Source organism: Vulpes vulpes, chromosome 6 (assembly GCF_048418805.1).
Source record: "Vulpes vulpes isolate BD-2025 chromosome 6, VulVul3, whole genome shotgun sequence".
Taxonomy (NCBI): domain Eukaryota; kingdom Metazoa; phylum Chordata; class Mammalia; order Carnivora; family Canidae; genus Vulpes; species Vulpes vulpes.
The window spans coordinates 89,065,261-89,087,608 of record NC_132785.1 but is presented as its reverse complement, the minus strand read 5'-3'; the positions used below and the strand labels follow the sequence as shown (position 1 = coordinate 89,087,608).

Genomic DNA, 22,348 nt, shown 5'->3' with positions numbered 1-22,348 from the left:
AAAATAAAGGTACTAACCACTAGTTACTCTTGTAAATCAGCTTATTTTTTATATCCTATTATTGGAAGCCATAAGAAAAGTCCTTATTTCAAACATCTTTAAAATAATTATGGTTTCATAAAATTAAAGTTGGTTTCCAAGTTAGCTATATCTGAAATATCTAGTCCATTTTCCCATTTGTCTTCATTTACTTATTTAAATGGAGTTCAACTCAGGTACCAAACAAACTCTAAAGTTATAAATTATACTCCTTTTTTTTATCATTAATGCAATGACTGCAGCAAATGGTTAAGTTCTTTAGAAAAGTTTTTTTTAACTCTTATTTTGTTACAGAAATTACCTCCTAATTTACTTGTTTCTAAGGTTAAATTTTTACATTCAAAATATTTTGCAAATTGATGGAATTATGAGAAAGTCAGGGAGTTTAGAATTCAGCTGTGTTATACTCCCCATGAAAGCCCCACCCTCAGACCCAAGTGCTCTTTTATAAGGTCTCAAAACACCCCCTGCTTTTTGGTAATACCAGAATTGAACAATTGTATACTCTGTTATTTAATATCTGCCTTTCCAGCTAACAGGTTAAAGAGGACTACATAAAGTAGGATGTACTAAGCTCCCATAAAGTAATAGATGTTATGCAGCAAAATAGAAGCAGAAGAGCAAGTATGGCCCAGACTACGTATTAGTCTGATAATGGAGATAATAGAAGATAGTGAAGAGAACGATTTGGTTAGACTTAAGGATTGTGAGAGGACACTGGAAAATAATCCAAATAACTATAATACAAGGACAGTAAATTCATGTGCCTACAGGGGCAAGCAAGAAAGGAATAAAGCCTGCAGAATGAAAATGCCAACAGCCCACTTGTTCTCAATGTCAGGGGCAAGAGGATCTCTTCTAGGGACTTTGGCGAACTGCAGAGTACAAACCCCAAATAAAAGGGAAGCTGTTGTTTTGTTCCAAAAAAAAAAAAAAAAAAAAAAAAATTTCCACACCTTCTGGTTTTTCAAAAGAAGTTGCAGAATTCAATTTTCTTTTTATTAAAAATTTTCAACTTTTAAATGTTGGCAAATAAATGTTTTAATACTACGTTAGAAACCAAAACATGTCTGCAGCCAGTCTTCCTTCCCACAGGTTTGCAGCTCTGGTTTGGCATGTTGAATTCCATGCTTAAGAGATCTGGACTTCATCCTGTAGTCACTGACTTCCAAGACTTCACATTTATTTCAAAATTTGCTTAGTTTTATACTTCTGTACACTCCAGTATTTATCACGTAAAACACCTAGGGCTGCCAAATTATTTCACATTGGCCTTGTGTCAGAATTTCTGTTATAAGCCAATTACACTCATTTAACTAACTGTGGAGTGAAGTTTCAGCTGAAAAAACATTCAAAATGATACTAATAAAGCACTGTTGACAGAGCAGTACCTAAGAGAATGATGACATTATGTGTATATCACAATCCACTAGAAACATATAGTCCCCTGGAGTTCCACTTCTCAAAAAACATGCTCCATAATCCCCTACAAAGGAAAAGCTCTTGTTCCTTCCAGCATTTGCCCATAATTAGCAACTTTCTAAAGCCTATTACTATATCTTTCTTTTATTACCAAACAACACTCAAACATATGTAACCAAATTTTAATTCTTCCATTCGCTGTAAGCCTTTAACTACCCAAAAACAATATTTAAGCATTAAAGGCCTATGTGTCAACATTTTAATAAGCTTAGGGAAAGAAAAGATAATTAGTATCAGAGACTTGTTGATTCATTTTGATGATAGTATTACAGAAAGTTAGCATTATAATTCAAAGGTAATTCCCAGAAGAGAAAATTCTTGGTGCATAATTATGATATACAATACAGAACTATGAAAATTGCCTAATCACATGCTTTGAAATCATATTCACAACGGAAGTTATCAACAAGGTGTAAAAGAAATATTACACAAGCAATGTTTCTATTAATTTTCTCTGGCTCTTGGGATCCCCTAACCTGAGCCATCCATTTGTGAACGAAGGCTTCCAGGTTCCTGGGGCACTAGGATGTGTGGCTTGTCAGTTGAAACCTATCACCATTGCTGAAAAAGAAACCAACCCAATGCACAGGTCTCCCTGGGGTTCTGTTGTATCCTTTTCATATAAAGGATCAATGGGTTGAAGTAAAGAACATGTCTTTATATTAGAAACACAACAAAACAAAGTCTCAACACAAAGTGACAGTGTTTCCAGGATACGGTTTTTATCAAAGGGATGCAATATAGAGAAAAGGAACCGCATTAGAACTGGTTTTCTACTTCAAAAAACCAACTAACTAACTAACTACACTCTACACACTAGGAGATTTACCAGTTATAACCAGAAGGAAACTCAGAGGCTCCCCTCATGCCTGTCAAAGCCTGCTGAAAATTTTCAAGGCCTCTAGTATTCTGAAGCCCCACCCCACAGTCTATCAGACATATTAAAGTGTACTCATATTCAATATTAGATATTTATAATATAAGAAACTGAAAATAAGAATTTTCTTTCAAAAGCGTTTTATTCCCCCTTGAGCCCACTCTGATCAGGTTTCATCCCCAGCCCTCCACTGACACAGCTCTTGTCAAGATCACCAATGACTTTCCTTGCTAAATCCAACAAGCAACTCGGTCCCCACCCCACTTGATCTCTCGGTAACCTCTGACACCACTGATTCGCTCTCTCTTCCCTCAGACACTGTCTTTACTTGACTTCAAGGATATTCTTCCAATTTCCCCCTATTACTGTGGCTGCTCCTTCTCTGTCTCCTTTACTGGTTCCTTCTTACCAATTCAGTCTCTACAGGCTGAAACATCTCAGGCTTAGCCCAAGTACCTAATCACAGTTCATTCTTCCCATCTTATGGGTCAACAGAAATAACAGTATCTTCTAGTAATAACATTTACTCAAGGAATGGAGACATGTAACTAGGTCTATCATGTTGGAAACACGTGCATATTTCCTATGTCATAAGATAATTTCTTAGGACATTTTTTCTCTCCTTCAATAAACTGTAAATACTAGTATGACCCAAGGCTTGGTCCATGGATTGCTTTCTCTGTCTACACACATTCCTCAAAAAAATCCCATCCAAATTCTGTTGGCACCTTCCAAATGTGAATCTCCAGCCTGGATGTCTTAAACTCCAGATTCCTATATACAACAACCTACTCAACTTCTCCACTTAGAACTCAAACATCACATGTTAAAAACAGCTCCTAGTTATCTTTCCCAAAGCAATTCCTCCAGCAAATCCCCATCTTGGTTCATGGCAACTCCATAATTATGCAAAAAGCCTTGATGTTATCCTTACTCTGATCTCTCTCATACTCCTCTAACAGTTGGCCAGGAAATCTTAGTGGTTTGATCTACAAAATAAACACCTAGTCATTTCTCACCACCTCCTCCACTGCTATTGACATTTCTCCCAACGCTGCTCCCTTGTATCCCTGCTTCTACTCTTGACCACCTTGCTCCATTTCTCTAGCTCAACATAGCAGCCAGTGATTCTATTAAAATGCAAATCAAATCCTCTTACTCTTCTGCTCAGAGCTCTCTAGTGATTGCCCATTTCACTCAGGGTAAAATTACGCCTAAATTCTTAAAATGGTCCACCAGTCAGAACTTACCTGACATGCCACCTAAACCTCTTTGACCTCCTGTACAACTATTTTGTGACCTTCTCATCGTTCCTGAAACACACCAGGCACATTTCTGCCTGGGGCCTTTGCTAGTCTCTGCTGGAACACTCTTCCCCTCAAGTATCTCTGTATAGCCAACTTCTTCCCTAGAGTCATCTCAGTGAGTCCTACCAATACCATACTACTTCAAGTGCCAAAGGCTCCACTACCTTCCTCTAGCACTACCAATGTCCCTTACCCTGTTCTATTTTTATTTTTCCAATCACAGTACTTTCTAAAATACATATAAAATTTGTTCTGTTGTACTTATTCTTTACCTTCTAATAGGATATAAGCTCCATGAAGGCAGGGCTTTTGTCTTATTTTGTTCACTGACATATCTCTAGGGCCTAGAACTGTGCCTGGCACACAGTAAACATACATTATAATTAAGTGAATGAAGTTAAATAAACGTTTAATAATTCCAATTTTGATGTTTTCTTTTAATATGAGTCTTTTACTAGATCCTAACTTTTTGTTAGAAAAAAGCTCCTTTGTGCTTGAAGAATAGAAAGATCCCAGCCTGACCTGATGGCCTAACACAAATCCAGCAGCCCCAAGGAAACAAGGGACATTCTACCTTTAGCCATTAGTAATTCTGTACTCTAAAACTAGGACTCCATTTAGCACTTATCTGGAAACATATAATTCCTTTCTACACACATGTATTCTGTTCCCTCACCTAGACAAGAAGCACTTTGGCAGGGCATGTACAAAGTATCCAACATGGTGGATACTTCATGGAGATGTAAAACCTATTTTTTGATGGACTTCGTAAACTTAATGCTTTAAAAAGTGTTCACTAAGTTAAAGACATTACACAATGCATAATAGGACATGGTGTTATGCAAGGCAGGTCCTGCTTTAATGAACACGGCAAAATGATACATCATGACTATTCTGGAAGATCCTGTGTCTATTTTGATTGGGCTTATAATTATGCTGTTTAGATGTAAATGTGTCTTTCTAATGTGCTTAAGTTTGTTTTTCTTAAATGCTCCTTTTGAAATTTTCAGACTATTAATTTCCATTGAATGAGTAGTTTAAAATCTTAAGCTTTGGAACTCATGAGAGAAAATTATAAAGGGGTCTGACCCACATTATATAAACTATGCCAATGGTGGGGGGAAGAGGGGATGAGAAAAAAAAAACAATTGCTTTATACCAATAATCGTGGTTTTCTTTAAAAGTACATAAAATCAATAGGGTACAAGAGCAAAAGACATGGGTCACTGGTACTAAGTTAAAAATACTTTGCACAATCTTCATTATCATAAAGAGTATTTTTTTAATCTGTAGATTTATTTTTTGGCATCTGGAAAGGAATAATTATCTAGTAAGCAGAAGCTGAGAGACTGAGTGAGACTACTGGAAATTAAAAGAGAATTAGGGAAAATCAATCAACCAATTAGTGATCAATGAGACAGGCCAGCAGCTACTCTCAGTGCAGTGATATAGATTGTCCAATATCTGTAACTGAGAAATACTATGTTTTGCTGTCTGCTGAATGTTATCAAAAACAAAATATAATAAAATCTCAGGAGCTACTGGTAAATTAAAGGCTCAAGAACTACCAAGAAAACTATAAATCCTATGCAACATTTTTTTTTTTGTCTTCAGTAATAACAGCTAACATTACTTGACAATTTGCCATGTGTCAGTCAGACTATATCATTGCTTTATATGTACTACTTCACTTAAAAATCAAAACAGCACTGTGGCACAGTTACTATCTTTACCCTCACTTTCTAGACAAGGAAAAGGAGGTTCAGAGAATTAAGTAACTTCCTCAAGGTTACACACTGGAAGATAGTGGAGCCTGGATCTGGGCCCCAGAAGATGATATCAAAGACCTCGTTCTTACTGTTATACTTACCTGCTTTTCTTCCTTGTTGCTTCTGAAACACACTACTCTTTTCTGCAGTAATATCGGCGATCAACTTGTCAGAGTTGTGATCCTATGGTGACGCAACTCATTTTTAAAAAATTTTCTAAGATTATACATGCTAAGTTTTTGCTGTTCTAAGCAGTATATAATTTGAGCAGGATATATTTACTATCCATTTGTAAAACTTCTGTTATTTTACCTGTTTTTCACCTTCCTAATGAGCCTACGTGAAAATTCTGAGCCTTTTCTTAAATCACAAAAAATGCTCTTTTTCTCTTTAAGGAAACACAAAAGAAAGATTTATATCATTTGTTTTTCTTTATAAGCACTTTGTTTTATCTATTAGATTGCTCATAATCCTATGTTTTACAGTAAATGCTTCCTGGAGACTGCCATAGACTTCAGCATCAGAATTTTACTGTTGTTATAGGTAGAGACAGGATGTTTCCACAGATGTTTATGAAAAGATAACTTGAAGGGGGGTAAGGGTGTCCAAGGGAGGAGAAAAGTGTGTAAAAGGTAGGGACATAATGGCAGGAAGAGGCAAACAAAAAACAAAAGAAAAAAGAATTCTTCACAATATCCTAAGAATGAACTATTCTGAAAATATTTAGAAAGCAGTCCTTTGAAATTGGGGTCCAGCCTAGATCATTTATGGATCGATGAAAGAATGAGTCAGGAGGAACCTCAAGATGTCTCCTACTTTGCACTTAATACCCAACATCTCACTGGAAAGCCCTAGAACACAGGGAGAAGGAGAAAAGGGAAAAAAGAGAAGTCCCAAGGGACTTCTGCATGGGAGCAGAGGTAGAACAGCATTAAGGAGGTAAAATTCTGTCTCACTGGGCTCCTGCTCAGTTTTCTCTGGGCAGGTCTAAGTCTATCTGAACAGAGCCACAGAATACCTTAGTGGCAATCAGAAAAGGGCACCCTATCCTTAGGCCAGTGGACTCACTGCTTGAACTGCAGAATAGTGAGCGGGCTAGGTTTTAGTGCTCAGCACTGATCCAGACTAGACCGAGGGTCAGAAGCAGCTTGTACTCTTGATGCTGTCCTTAGCTGTGAGACTGAGTCACTCAACCTCACAGGGCATCAGTCCCTCCACTTATAAAAACAATGGTGAGGCTAGCTGCCAATGAAGGTCTCCTCCCTCTTCCCAATGATCAGTTAAAATCTGGCAATATCCAGCTGGTCTACTCCCGTGTCCCTGAAACACTGGATTCTGTGGACTGAGTGTTTTTGTAATGTTGCATTTTTTCTCTCACATTTCTTAGGTATTTTTCTCTTTTAATCTTGAGACTATACTCTCAACTCCAAAGTACTCAACTTTTCTTGAGCCATCAAAAGGTCATACCCCAAATATCAGCCCCAAACTAACCCAAATGTCCATCAAAAGGACATAAACTGGATACATTTATCCACAGAAATAAAAGGAAAAAGAACTGCTACTTAACATCAGTTTGGACACAACACTATGTTGAGCTGAAAACAGAAAAAAAGAACTTATATGTGACTGCACTTAAATGCAGTCTGAGAACAGGTTAAAACTAACCTGTGGCAGTTGAAGTCAGAGCACTGGTACCCATGGGGCAGGGATTACAAATGTAAGGAGAGGCTTCTGTGGGAGAGAGGGGGCAGGGGAGAGATGAAGTAATGATCTGGTTGTTGGTTTTTTTTTTTTATTTGGATGCTGGCTGCCTGGATATGATCACTTCGTGGTATATATTTCTGATCTGTGCATTTTTCTGGTTGTATCTAATTACTCAATAACATGTTAAAAGAAATAAAGCCACAGGGACCCCCACTCCCAAAACCATCTACTGAAATTGGACAAGTGCTGCTAGTTGTGGGGAGAAAAAGAACTACTCATTTAATGTAAACCACACATTAAAGCTAAGTGAGCTTTTCATTCATTTCCTAAAATCTTCATCCAGAACTTGCTTGATTTTTATAATGATTTCCTCCTTTATATGAAACTATAGCTCTAAGGTAGTATAAAATTATTGCTTTTCTGTGTTCATATACCTATAAAACATTGCTGCTCAAGGTCCTATAATAAATATGTGTCAAACCAGGGTTCTCAAAAAAAAATCTGAAAATATTCCTGGATAATCAATTAGGAATGCTGAAGGTTCTCAATAGTTATTTTTGGTCAGAATTATCCAGTTATCACATTAATGAAATAAACCAGATAATGACCAAATCTCTTAGTTTCTTGCTGTGGAGGTTAAACCCTGCTAGGCAGGGCCACACAAGTGGGGAAAGGCATTGAAGAAAATGCTGGGCGCAGATAGCTCCAAGGAAGCGGCAGGCAACACTGCCTTCTCCTCTGGCCTATAACTGGTTCATCTGAATTTGGTGTGGCACTATATTTTTCTCCTCCTGAGAAAATTTTTCTTATCAAATCAGTGATTTCTTTCCCCTTCCCAGTGTTCTAGAATCTCTTTTTGATCAATACAGTGCACTACATGACTGCTCCATTGGATCCATATAAAAAGTGATATGGGCAGCCCCGGTGGCCCAGCAGTTTGGCGCCGCCTTCGGCCAGGGGTATGATCCTGGAGACCGGGAATCGAGTCCCACGTTGGGCTCCCTGCATGGAGCCTGCTTCTCTCTCTCTCCCTCTGCCTGTGTCTCTGCCTCTCTCTCTCTCTCTCTCTCTGTCATGAATAAATAAATAAAATCTTTTAAAAAAAAGTGGTATTATACAAACTTGCATCAGCAGTAATTACACCACCAAATCATATCAGATAATCTGGATGCACAGGCATAGCTTGTTTTTAGTTAAAATTTTATGATAACCATGACCATTGCTACTGTAGAGCCCTTCTGGTCCTACAGCATGGCAAGGAGGCTCTAGTTTCCACAAATTTGGGGGGAATAATTAAGTTTTGTAGAGTCAGTAGAATTTAGACAAAAAGTGTTCCCAGTCTTTGAAATGATAAGTAGGGTGGGGTGTTCCACCCAATAATAAACATCCCGTTCCTAAACATTATTTAACATCAAAGCAGCAATTCAACACAAATGCAGGCGAGCCATCCAGGATAATAATATCACTTAACATCACTATATCAAGTTGTATACAGATAGTGTAGGGCACCTTGATATTAATCCTTTTTTTCTCAGCCAAAAAGATCTTACTTTTTAATTTCCACTTTCAAATAAAAGTTTTCCCTTCTTCAGCCTTGTTTCAAATATTCATCCTAAATTCAGATTTCCCTTGCAACTCAATGCCCAGTAGTCTACTTCCTCCTTCCTCTTTCCTCTTTATTTCTTTGACTTACTTTTACTTATTTTTATAAATAAGCCTCTTCCTTAGAATAATGGCAATTCAAAAGGCCCTCTCTATTACCCTCCATATCAAAGTTTAACTACAGAGGCCAACAATCTATTTTTCCTGTTTGTGTGTAGGAAAGATACTTTTTTTTTCCTTAAGATTTTATTTATCTATTTGAGAGAGGGTGCGTGCATGCACAAGAGTAGGGTTAGGTGCAGAGGAGAGGGAGAAAGAGAAGCAGACTCTCCACTGAGTAGGGCTTGATCCCAAAACCTGAGATCATGACCTGAGCCAAAGGCAGACGCTTAACCCACTGAGTCACCCAGATGCCCCTAAGAAATGTACATTGTAACTAAAATCACACCAAGCATAAAATTCCATCATTGTATCTTTTCTATTTCTCCCTCCTACACTCAATTGTTTAATACACAATCACAATGTAATTAAACTCCCAAATGTGTAATTACATAATCAAAGACTTCTTAAAAGTATATAATTTTAAGTGTGCAACACACACCCTTTATAACTTTAGTGCTGGAAGTACAGATTTTTTAAAGGACTGGAGTTTTCTCATAGGTTGTGTTAGTTGTTTCTTGGTGAGGGAGCAGGGTAGAGGATTATATGGACCAACTGCTTTATCAGAAACCACAAACTGTATTACAACAGGATTCTACTGAAGACTGCAAACACACAAAACTCTATTTCCTTTAAAAGAGAACTGGAATTGCATAAATGAAAGCCAAAGATTCTATGCTTTGCCTATAAGAATACACAATGCTGAATACTTCTGGCTTTCCTACACAGGCCTCATTTACCAAACCAGGGTATTTATAAGGTTTGTATTAACATGGAATAGGAAAAACCCATCTCTGCATAAATACAGAAAACACTATATTCTTTAGAACACTTAAAACAATATTAAAAGGACTTTAAAGAAGGCCTCTGAAATTTAGTTCTGAACTCAGAAAACCACCTAAGGGATAATTTGTGAATGCCATCTGGGATCCAGGCAGTTTCATCAACAAAAGGGAAAACTTGTTGAGATCATCCAAATCTAAAATTCACATACATTTTTACATCTGGACTGAATTAATCTTTTCTTGGTACTGGCTTTCATGTAATAAAATAATTGTTTGCAGGTTTTTTTTTGTTTTTTTTTAACCCTCAGTCTCAGAAATCAAAATGTGCAGCATCCAAGTTGAAAACTACAAAGAATTCCTTTATCAAAAAGTTGTGAGACAGGACTCATTTACACTAAACTCTGAACTTGACAATTCAGTCAAAAACAATTCTGTTTGAAACTTTCATTTCAAGCATCTGCCACAAAAGGCTACACAAGTCTATTATGTCATAAGTTCTGAAAGCCAAAGGCTTTATAAGTGTAGTTAAAAGTGGAAACTAAGTCCAGAAACTAGAAAAGCTCTACAACCCCCACTTCCCTGGAATCAGCTAGCCCAACTGAATGAATTTTTACTGATTGTGTTGCCAGAAAAGATTACCTAGCACATGGACACTTTGCTTTCAAACACAGTGTCTTCATGCTAGCACTACTGTTTTCCTAGAGAGCTAAGACCATCTTAAGTCAGCAAGTTCAAATTATGTACTTGAAGCTGATAGCTTACCCCAGTTGTCCCCCAAAAACGAGGGAGTGGAAGTAGAGAAAGATTTCCTTTCTCTTAAGATGTTTTGAGTTCTGCAAGAACTGCTGATTACTGTGGTCCATCAGTGTCAGATCTCAGGCATTTTTACAAGTAATTCAAAAGGGGGAAAATTAGTTCATATTACAGTCAGTCTGCTTTCTGGAGAAGATATCCTGCAGATAACTTGATAGTAGATATCCCCCCAGGGACCCTTCTCTTCTAATGATCCCAAAGGTCCATTTTAATATGGAATATAAATCCAGTATGTTTACAAACATACTGAAAGAGCATTTAAATGTCAGCTGTCTCATACTGTGGAGTAACTTCATTTTTAACAAAATACTTTTATTTCTCAAAGCCACACCCAAGGAAAATGATTAAGTGCTACAAGTTTTATACTACAAAGGACAACAGCAAAAGCATCTGTTTTCCTGCCTCTCTCCTCGGGGTTTCTCCCCTCCCCCAACTCTCTACCGAGCAGGCTGTAAGTCTTGGTGCTTGTTAAAAATCACTTTCTACAATACTCTTCATAATGCTGTGCATTCTGAAAAACTTCTTATCCTTTAACAATGCTGAGACTGACTTTATGCACTCACTGCTCTAAGAAGGAAAAAAAAAAACCCAAAAGTCAAAAGCCTTTTTAATGACAGATGTATTACGGAAAATTTTCCCCACAAAGTTTTGATGCTGTGAAATATCAACTCCCTGAAATCACAGAAAGGAAATGACTTACATTCTTGGAAAATGAAGCCACTAGCAGCTTTCTCCAACAGTATTTTCTAATCCCTAAACTACACCCTGTGGTAACGGTGGAGTATTTCGCGTAAAAGCTAAATTTAAATAGATGCTTGTAAAACCCATAAACAAACATCGTCGGATCTCAGAGGGGTAAAAAAAGACAGAATCACATACTTTTTTCTGCACACCCAAAAAAGCTGCAGAGCACAGGCTTGAAGTCCAAGGCAACCTGAGAACGCTTGCTGAAGTTTTCCTTCCCCGCTGTGGGCTATGCAAAGCTCCTGGGGGAAATTTTGGCAAAACAGATTTTTGCCAAAAAAATAAAAACGAGAAGGGTGTAAGGGAGCTAATATTTCTTTGGACGCTAAGTACACAACTGCACGGCCTGAACATCTGCCAGCTTTCATTTCAACTTCAAAATATACTTATTTTGACAGCTTTCCATTTATTCATCCCCTTAAAGAAAACGCCCTCCGCACTAGGTTATGCTGTCCCGGGACTCGAGGTGCTGCTCCAGCCCTGTGGGTCTCACGCGGCCCGTACCTGACAGCTCCCGGGCCTCCTCGAGGACAGGCTGGTGGTCTCCCCTGCCCCGGGCCGGGCCTGCACGCCGCAAGCACCTCCGGGAACCCAAATTCTGCAGGCCGCGCCCCCGACTCGCATCCCACCGAGGCCCCCTTCTGGCGCCGCCGAGCCCCGGCTCAGTCTCGGGCTCCCCGACCAGACGCTTCAGGGACCGTGGGGCAGACGCCGCGCTCGGGTCCCTTCCCGCAGCCGGGCTGCCGGGCCCCCGCGCGCGCACAACAGGCGGCAGAGCGCCCAGGAACGCAGGCTCCAGGGGCTGGCCCCGGCGCCCCGTCCAAGGCGCGGCCGATGGGGCGCACCCGCCAGGAGCCCCCGGGACAGGGCGCGGAGGACCACCGGGGAGCCGAGCGCGGCACCGTGAGCCCGGGGCGCAGCCCGCAGCCCCGGCCGGCCTCCCGCCCTCGCTGCACAGGAGGCCACGAGCTCCCCGCCTCCCCCGCCGCCGGGCTCGGCTGCCCCCGGGCCCGTCCTCCCGTCCCGGCGTGGGCGAGCTCCGCCGCTGGAGGGGCGACCTTCCAGCCCGGTGCGCGACGCCCAGAGCCGAGAAAGCAAGAAGGCGGCGAAGAAAGACGCAGAGAAGGGGGCACCGCTTTGGCCGGGGCTCTCGGCTCCCAGAAACCCTCCCCAAGCCCCGTCCGGCCGCCGCCGCCGCCGCCCGGCCGGCAGGGGGCACAGTGGGCAGCCGGGGCGCGGTGGCCCGGCAGGGGGGCGGAGTGGGAGCCCCCCCCAGGCGCCGAGTTCCCGCTAGTACCTCGCAGAAAGCCCGGAGCGCCAGGCGTCCGACTCCCGCCAGCTCCCGCTCCCTTCCTGCCTCCGCCGCGCCAGCTCGGCTCTTCTCAGCCCCTCTGCCCCGGGAGCTAGACGAGCGCTCCGCGTCCGCCCCGCCCCCCGCCTCCGCCCCGCCCACCGAGGCCCCGCCCCCGAGGCCCCGCCCACACGTCCGCCCCGAGGTGGCGGGGGTGGCGGCCGAGCTGCGGGAGCGGAGCGGAGAGCCTAGCCTGCGGCCGCACGTGGAGCCCTGCCGGCCCCGCCCCGGACCCAACCAAGCGTCCCGCGGAGGGGTGCCGGGGCTCGGGGGCGGGGAAAGCGGAGGCCGCCACCCCCACTCCGGGGGCCTGAGGCAGGAGCAGAGCTGCGGAAGGGCGCGGTGTGTGTGGACCCCTGCGATCTGGACCTTTCCCCACGCGACGGAGGCGGGAGGGGACGCTGTCGGCTCCCCCCTCTGGCCGAATGGTCCTCCCCGGCGCGCGGCCCCCGCTCCCCTGGAACGCGCTCTCCCGAGCCCAGTCGGGCTGGGCTGGGCTGGGCTGGGCGGGGGCGGCTGTTTGGCCTGAGCCTCGTCTTACTAATTCCGAGCGGCGGGCGGAGCGCAGGCCCCTCACAGAGGCTGCGATCCCAGCGGAGGAGGCTTCGTGACTCCTCACTTCCCCCCCGGCCTCCTGTCCCGCACCCACCGGCCCGCCCACCCCTCGGGACGCCGCGCCCTCGTGGGTTTTACACTGGATGGAGGGGGCGCCGCCTGGAAGCCAAGCCTCCCCCGCTAACTCTCCCTGCGATTGTAAAGGTAGACACAGCCTCTGTTTGCTGTGGTTTTAGCCTACGTGACCCCCTCCGAAATTCTGTTTGCCTGCTCCCGAAGGTGACGGGTGATGCAGAGGGGCCCCTGGAAGTGTTTTTTTATGGCACCAAGAGTCCAATCAGGAGACTGGGGTTTCTTTGCCTCTTTTCGTTGCTGGGTCCGGGAAAGAGCTGCACCTCGCGGATCAGCCTATGCCCGCTGGGACCTGCCACTCGGAACTGGAGACAAGGGAGAGCCCCAGCCTCCATCCAGCTGGTTCCCAGGCCAGGGATGCACAGCGCTCCCACCTGCTGGGCTGCCGCTCCCCCCCCCCCCCCACCCAAGGTCTTAGGCCGACTGCTGACCCAGTGACCTCTGACCAGGGGCGGCAGTAACGCCCCACAGGGCCCCTCACTAAACTAATAACAGGGTGTATGTTTCCAGGTATGACAAATGGGTGAGGAGACCAGCAGAGGAGAACCTGAGAAAGGACAGTATCCAAAATCGGATTTATGCTGACAGAAGCCAGCTTAAAAAATGCTCTTTTAATCCAAACATCAGTAAGTAAAGCTGGCTGATTGACAGTGTGCCTGTTTGCCTACTTTGCTTGGCAAAAGACATTCAGTTTTGTGTTTGTTAGGGCTAAAGCTAACTTGGAATAGTTGCCTCTTTCCCAGCTTTTACAATTTGGGGGCCATGATACTGGAATAGAATATTAGAAGCTTTGATCTTTTTTCACAGTTGATAATACATTCATAGTTTATTTCTGATAAAGCAAAGCGGCAGTGTCCAAGGATATTGCGCTTATGATTTCAAGTCGTGACTTCATATGGAAAAGAAGACAACTACCTCTCGATGATTGCCTTCTAAATTAGTTGTACTTAATAGAATAAAATTAAAAATTAGTCTACAGTAGTTGATGAAAATGTAGGCATTTAAAAGTGGAGGACTGCACTTTTCTCTCATCTTTATCTTTTATATGCATTCAGAATGAGTGCATAGTGAACACTAGTTGGTAAGGCCTTAATTTTATGTCTAATGAGATAGTTCAGCATTTCAGATGAAAAGATAAATGAGTAAGACGTTATTATCTTGGAAAACAGTTCCTAAATCTGATTTCTTTTCAGGCCTTCTGAACCTAGCAGATAAAGAACAACATATTGTTAGATTGTGAAACATTGCTGCAATATAAAATAATTAGGTAAACCAAGGAGAAAAATATTTTAAACAGCTTTTAAAAAAAACATATGTTTAAGATTGGGTTTATGGTCTAGAATTAGATTGTAGCAAAATTTACTATGTGAATATTTTTTTAATCATAATGATCATATTAACAGTGAATACCACAAAAAACATGTACTCTTATATAATACCTTTTGTAAACTAAGTACTTTAAAACTCTTAAAAACCATTTTATAAGCCCCTGAAACATCATAAAATTCTGAAAGGATTGCTTTGGAAAACAACACATAATCTACTCAAGATGGAAGTGGAGCTGAGAGAGGATGGGTTGTGTTAGGTATTTCTTATCACAGGAAATGTTTCCCCGCATTTGTTAAGTAAAGAATTCAAATTCATAGGTAAAGTTATATTTTATGATTCTTTTTGATGTTGAGATATAGTTCTATTTTCATTGGCATGACGAGATGTTTTCCTAAATATGAGACATTCATTGCCCATCAGTGAAAGATCACATTAAGCACATCTTAAATTACTACTCTTTCCATGGCATATAAATATTAACATAACATATATTTTGGGGGGGGGGGGTTGGAAGAAGTTATTCATTCCATGAATTTATTGAGTACTTCCAAACACCAGGCACAGGGTTAGACTCTGGGATTTGAAAGTAAAGATATTCATAGATTTTATAGTAGTTTGAGGAAGCAGGCCTATGAGTAAACAATCACAATCCACTTTAAATCTTGCCAGCATGAAACTATGCAGGAAGAATCGTGAGAAGGCCTAGGACCTGCAAGGAGGGCATCAGACATCCTCTGTGTGGATAAGAAGGGTGAACTGAGGTGGGAAGGATGAACAAAAGTTTGTCTAGGAACAGGTTGGTTGAGGTGGTGGTTCTCAAACTTGGCAGCACATTGAAATCACCTGGGGACTTTCAAAAACTATGTTCCAGGCATTTGACTTAATTGGCCTGGGATGTGGCCTGGGGTTGAAAATGTTTTAAAAATCCCCAGATTATTCTAAGTGGAGACACATGTGGGAACCATGGGTTGTGGAAACCTTGGGTCACAGCATCTCAGGTAGGGGGGGCACAGAGTGAGGACTGGGGGCGGGGGCAGGTAGTGTTTAAAGCATGATGGCCATAGCCTCATTTTATAATTGAAGAGGCTTAAGCTTTGGTGGCCCATATTTACACAATTTTGGCATGAAGAACACAAATAAAAAAGCAAAGAGATTGAACTGCTCTAATTCACATTCCTTTACAAATATTTTCCAAACATTAAACTAGTATTTTGAGAATTATGATCAGTTCAGTACATTCAAAGAAAAAAATTTACTTGTTTTTCATCTTCCATATATAATTCAGGGTTATTTGGGACTCAGTATGTGTTAATGCTGAAATAGAATTTAGAGAGGGATACCTCGATGGTTCAGTGGTTAAGTGTCTGCCTTGGGCTCAGGTAATGATCCCAGCATCCTGGGATCCAGTGCCATAAAGGGCTCTCTGCAGAGAACCTGCTCCTCCCTCTGCTTATTTCTCTGCCTCTCTGTCTCTCTTATGAATAAATAAATAAAAGCTTTAAAAAAAAAAGAGAGAGAAAGAAAGAAGTCGGTAATTTGACATACTGGCTTTTAAAGAAGACCTTCTCCAAATTAAATATTGTTCCCCATTCTGGCTGAAGGTCATAATAAAAAAATTAGGTTTTTTTTTTTTTTTTTTTTTTTTTGGTAACGACCAAAGTTCCATTTAAAAAGCAAAACAAAATACATTTGAAAGCAATCAAAATTCACTTAAATAAGTCCCACCCTAAGGTCTTAAATATCCATTTAGCTAATGTATATTATTTTGAAAGACAAACGAATCAGATGTGGAAACTTAACAGTGCAGTGATATAGTCCTGGTTCTCATGGTCTTCCATTTAAAATGTTCTTTTTATTATTCTCAGTGGTATATCATCACTGTGTTTTGTTACACAAAAATACCAAAAGAGATTTTAATTCTCAAGTCAGGAAAATTGATTATCAAATAATATCTCATTATTATGCACCAAGAGCCCCTAACCAGAACAAATAATTTTGCAGGGGTAGCACAGCACAGGGATTAATATATTATGGAGCACTCTAATGCAGAAAGATTTACCTTTACTCTGTTTAGAGACACAAAGTTGAAAAAACTAACTGAATTCTGTTTTGGCCATCAAACTTTGAGAAAATATTAAAAACAGGATGAGAAAATATTAAAAACAGGATAATCTGATTATCCTGGGACAAAGTTTGTTTTTTTTTTAATAATAAATTTATTTTTTATTGGTGTTCAATTTGCCAACATACAGAATAACACCCAGTGCTCATCCCGTCAAGTGCCCCCCTCAGTGCCCATCACCCATTCACCCCCACCCCCTGCCCTCCTCCCCTTCCACCACCCCTAGTTCGTTTCCCAGAGTTAGGAGTCTTTATGTAATATGTAAAACTTTACAAGAGACATATTTGAAGAACCATTTTTCTTTCCATTCTATTATGGCTTTAGTTTCACCAAAACACCACATTACTGTTCCTTGAGGGCTTAAATACATGAATACTCCAGACAAAAAGTTTGATAAGACTGGGTGCGCCAGGCTAGGCCCTTCACTTGAGCAGAGGCAGCTCTAAATGGGGCAGTAAAGGGTCACACTGCAAAAGGTGGGGTTCCCCAGCACTGAAGTGTTGGAGGGAAAAGTCAGTGGCAGAGAGGCCATGCTTGTTTGAGGGATACTGCTGTTAACTAAAATTTGTGAGGAATTAAGTGTGCAAATAGCATTTCTGCTCTATGCATGGGGCTTCACATTCTAAAGACTGAAGATAGGTACAGAAAAATGTCTAGTAGAAGGGACAAGACAAGGGGTAGGCTCCCTATAGGATGAAGCTTCATTATGTGTGCCATTTGTGTTTATACAATGGGCCTTAAAGTTCCCAGAGCAGTGTTTCAGCTCTGATTCCTTGATTCCTCTCTGAAAAGCTGAAGGAAAACACTCCTACCCCCAGAGGTGGGAGACCACTCCCTCCACTCCCTATTGTGGGAGACAGATGAGCAGTGAAAGGAAGTAGGAATCTGGTGATAGATTGGTTACTCCAAATTATGCCTCAGGCACACTCTGATTATCTTTATCTGAGATAATATTCCTTGAGGAGTCACTTACAAACACAAATGATAACACTACAGATGTCAGTGAAATTCTCATCAGTATTTTATGACCTCTTACCAATTTGTGCCTGAGACATATGGAACCAGAATAGAAAGGAGATGTGAACATCCATCTGCCAGAACACAGGTTTACAGCCCAGCCAATACTGGCTTTCTTGAGGCTACCAACAAAAGTTTCATTTATGAAGAGAGTTGATGAAATCTGTACATGCTGTTTTAATTTGGTGACCTTGTGTAGATTTTAAGCATAACAAATGTGCCTTTCAGCTTTATCTGCTTGAAAAAGAATGATGCATAAAAGCACAGGTAAGATGTGCTAGCTCAGGAATTTCTCAGGAAGTTCATTGAAATTAAAGGTCTCTGTTGGTGGGGCCTCCAAGGAACACCCTAACTGTGGTGGTTGGGGTTTTGGTTATAACACAAGGTCCTGATGTGCTGTTTGTATTACTCACTTGTATATGAGGGAAAAAATATCTGTGAACACCCACTTTGGTTCTCTGTTTTCCTCTCACCTGATCCTAGGTTAGAAACAACATCTACTTTCACTCTTGTTTGGCATGCCTATGGAACCAAATGCCGAATAAATCATAAGGAGTTCTTCCATAGGCAAAGCACTGGTTATATATTTCTTTTTCAAGGGTAGCCTAGTATGTCATTCTATTAGCCTACACAGGATACTTCTGCTATAGTTCTTTAAAGAAAGAACATTGGTAATTAGGCATGGAGTTCAAATTAGAAACCAAGGATTGTGAGCTTGTTCTCAAATGACCTCAAACCCAGATACTTAGTTTTGACAGGCCTGGAGAAGAAAGTACTAGGTGATAGCACTCTTAACTAGATCTAGCTTTGAAGGTAAGACTCTTGGGGTAGAGAGGTAGGGCTAGGCCTTCTTAAACACACTTCCCTTTAAAAACATTATTATGTGGGGCACCTGGGTGGCTCAGTGGTTGAGGTCTGCCTTTGGCTCAGGTCATGATCCTGGGGTCCTGGGAATGAGTCCTGCATCAGGCTCTCCAGAGGGAGCCTGCTTCTCCCTCTGCCTATGTCTCTGCCTCTCTCTCTGTCTCTCATGAATAAATAAAAATCTTCTAAAAAATAAAACTTTATTGTATATTTATGATTCACATATGATTAAACATTTTATGATTTCTTAAACAGAAAAATAGAATCAGCAAATCAGTGATTTTTTTGTTCTGCCCATAGTTCTATATTGGATAATAATTTTTGTCCTTTATACCCTAATTTCTTAAGAGATAATGGGATATATACTTAACATATAATTTTACATATATATACTTCATATAAAATACAAATCAATATAAAATATTTGATCACATGACTTTTCATAGCACTTTTCTCATCTGAAATTATGAATATGTTCACTTGTTTGTCACTTTCTTTCCCTTTAGAATTTAAGCCTCATCTAAACACAGACCTAGTCTGACTAACTGCTGTGACCCCAGCATCTAGAACAGTGTCTGGTATATATTTATTGAATGAATGAATCCCATGAATGACGTATACAGAAGGGGTGTGTGTGTATGTGTGTATACACACATGTATGTTGAGGGAGGGTGGAAAAAAGAAGTTACTGAGATGAGAATGGAAAAAGTTGAACATTTTCTGAGATGGATTTTGGGCAGATATTCCAGGTAATGTGAGAAAGGATCTATCACTTAATACTTTTGGTTGACTTGAGTGGAATACCATGTATCACCCAATTCATATAATGTTTATATTTAAAGTATAAATCTATAATCAGAAATATTATATATCTATCAATATTCCTTAATGTATATTTTATCTCTATTTGCAGCTTTCCTTCCACCTGACTCACCCTACAGAGTTTTGAAAAAATTAAGAAGAATGTTAGAGGGATTTTACTAGAGCAGTTAAACAATTATTGAATTTCTTGCCAACTAGATACTCTTGGGAACAGGATGGTTTGTGTTGAGCAAGGGAAAAGTAAATGGCCCTACTTCCTTTTGCTCAGTGCCCCCACATCCATGTGAAGTTCCTTGAGTCATCTGGAGCTGCTCCATCTCTGAACACTGGAAACCTCCCCACCGTTGCCACATCCTACCCTTCTACCTCTCCCACCAGAGCTATTGTTTGACTTGAGACTTTTCAGTCACCAAAACCCTCCCAGTTCTTCCAGTTAATTGGCCATTTTTGGCCTCACTTTCCTCTCTTTCCTTTGGAATTCAAAGCCTAGGTTCACTATTTTGAATGTATTCTCCCCTGTAGTCTATGCCCCATATCTCCTTGACCTTCTAATAAAGCTTTCCCAACAACCCTAATATTCAGGAAAACTTGGTCACCATTTTCTTGCCTATTGCTTTGAAGTCACCAGGGAGACTAAAGAAAATCTAATGAATGTGCTGATTAGATAACATCTGAGCAGGGAGCACTTACAGATGCTTGATCAGCTTCTTGTGCTGATTAGATAACATCTGAGCAGGGAGCACTTACAGATGCTTGATCAACTTCTTATTCATCCCTGGTGGGCTCCCTTTCCCTTTTACCAAAGTGTTCAGATTTTTTTTTAAGGATTTATTTATTTGAGAGAGGTGGGCGAGGGGCAGAGGGAGAGAGAGTGTCTTAAGCAGACTCCAGGCTGATCACAGAGCCCAACTCAGGGATCGATTTCATGACCCTTTGATCAGGCCCTGAGCCAAAACCAAGAGTCGGACACAACCAGCTGCACTACCCAGGTGCTCCACAATGTTCATATTTCTGTGTCTCTCTTCAAGTCCCTCATCCCAGTCTAAAACGCTGCCACTCTCAAGGGTCAACCTAGCCCATCTCTACTAGCAGGCCACTGGTCTGAAAGGCTTAAGTATTACCTCATTGAATGCTCACAACAGCCCTTTTAGGGAGGCACTATCATTATTCCTGTCCTACAGATGCCTAAGATCTTAAAGAAAGTAAGTGGTGGATCTGAACTCAGGAAATTTGTCTCAAAACTCACACATGCTCTCCCTAATCTGTCTTATTTATGGTGCAGAGCTGACTCCAGGAGTTTTCTCACTAGGGCTTGAGCTCTCCCCACCTCCAAACATCTACGTGTCTTCCTTGGAAGCTGTTCTCTCCTGACCCCTCTCAGCCAACCTCCTACCAAAGCTCTATATCCCGATCCCACCTAGCTGTTCAGGGGCCTTCTCCATCATTTGTTTATTCACTTAGCAAGTACATATTAAGTACCTGTTGTATACCAGGTATTGGGGACACAGGTAGACAAGGCCTAATCTTCCAACCTAGGAGATTATCTAATTATTCACTCTCCCCCTTAAGTATTCAGTATCTGGCCAGCTCCTAGACCATTCTTCGCATTAACAGAGTGTTGGAATCACTGGACATTTTACACTACACCTAGCACTGACCCGGGAAGGACACCAGATACATGTCTGACAGATGGCTGAATGATTCCAGGTAAAGTAATTATAGTTTGGAAGTTTGTCCTTAGTCCTCTTTCTGAAAAGTAGCCCACTCCAGGTGGCCTCTAGCTCATACCTTTTTGTCAGCAGATCTGGGAAGGTTTGGAAAACTAACCCTTTGTCATTATGGACTAAGTGGCACTTTAGCTGAAATGTATTCCCACCAAAGGTACCCCAAACTGGTAATTGTGACTTAAGCCTTATAATCTATTGGGGAAAAAAAGATACAATCTTATTAAAGCAATTTCAGCATTGGTAAGGGGGAAGATATTTATCAGAGTAGGCACTTTTTAAACTTATATTTTGCCACTTTTAATCTAGTAATTCTCAACTAGAGGGTGATTTTGCCCCCAAAAGAACATTTGGCAGTGTCTGGAGACATGTTTGGTTATTGCAACTCAGGGGGTTGGGAGGAGTGTCTAGTGGATAGAGGCTAGGGATGCTACTAAGCATCCTACAGTGCAGGGCACCACACAACAAAGAATTATTGCCCCCAGGTGAGAACCATGGATTTAAAGGGTGATCTTGGGGATCCCAGGGTGGCTCCGTGGTTTAGCGCCTGCCTTCAGCCCAGGGCATGATCCTGGAGTCCCAGGATCGAGTCCTACGTTGGGCTCCCTGCGTGGAGCCTGCTTCTCCCTCTGCCTGTGTCTCTGCCTCTCTCTCTCTCTCTGTCTCTCATGAATAAATAAAATCTTTTAAAAAATAAAAATATAAAGGGTGACCCTGACTGGAACATTTAGTTACCCTGTAAGTTGGATTTGAGGGAAGGGTCCCTTTGGGAATGCTGACTGAGCCTGCTGAAGGTCTGTTGAAAAGTTGATAGAGGTGAATCATTTGGGACCTACCAGGTATTCAGGCTGAATTTTTCCACCTACTCTTTCCCTAACTTTACCTGGATTTTTGTCTTAGCCCCAAGACACCCGATACACATTCTATGTCTTCTTTATCACCTATTTTAGTGTATAGTGACTTCAAGAAGGAAAAGTAAATTGGATAATCCCTATATCTGACAAAAGCATTTTTTTAAAACATAAGTATAGTTTCTACCTCTGGCTATAAAATTTCTAATGTGGTGAAACACTATTCTGCTTGTCAACAGAGTTATAAGAAGATCTCAATCCAAATTAAATGACAGGTAAAAGAAGAAAAAAGCTGGAAAC

General features: G+C 41.4%; 1 protein-coding gene across 11 annotated transcripts in view; it reads right to left on the bottom strand.

The window, feature by feature from the left end:
• FRMD6 (FERM domain containing 6) overlaps positions 1-22,348 on the bottom strand; it is a 314,363-nt gene that overhangs the window by 62,737 nt on the left and 229,278 nt on the right. Inside the window, exon 1 of one of the 11 annotated variants that reach the window (XM_026000700.2) lies at positions 12,579-12,735. The exons of 9 other annotated variants lie outside the window; for them this stretch is intronic. The gene's annotated coding sequence lies outside the window, so the exon portion shown is untranslated. Of the gene's footprint in view, positions 1-12,578; positions 12,736-22,348 lie in introns of those variants that run through there. One more of the 11 variants, XM_026000699.2, reaches the window with a different exon arrangement.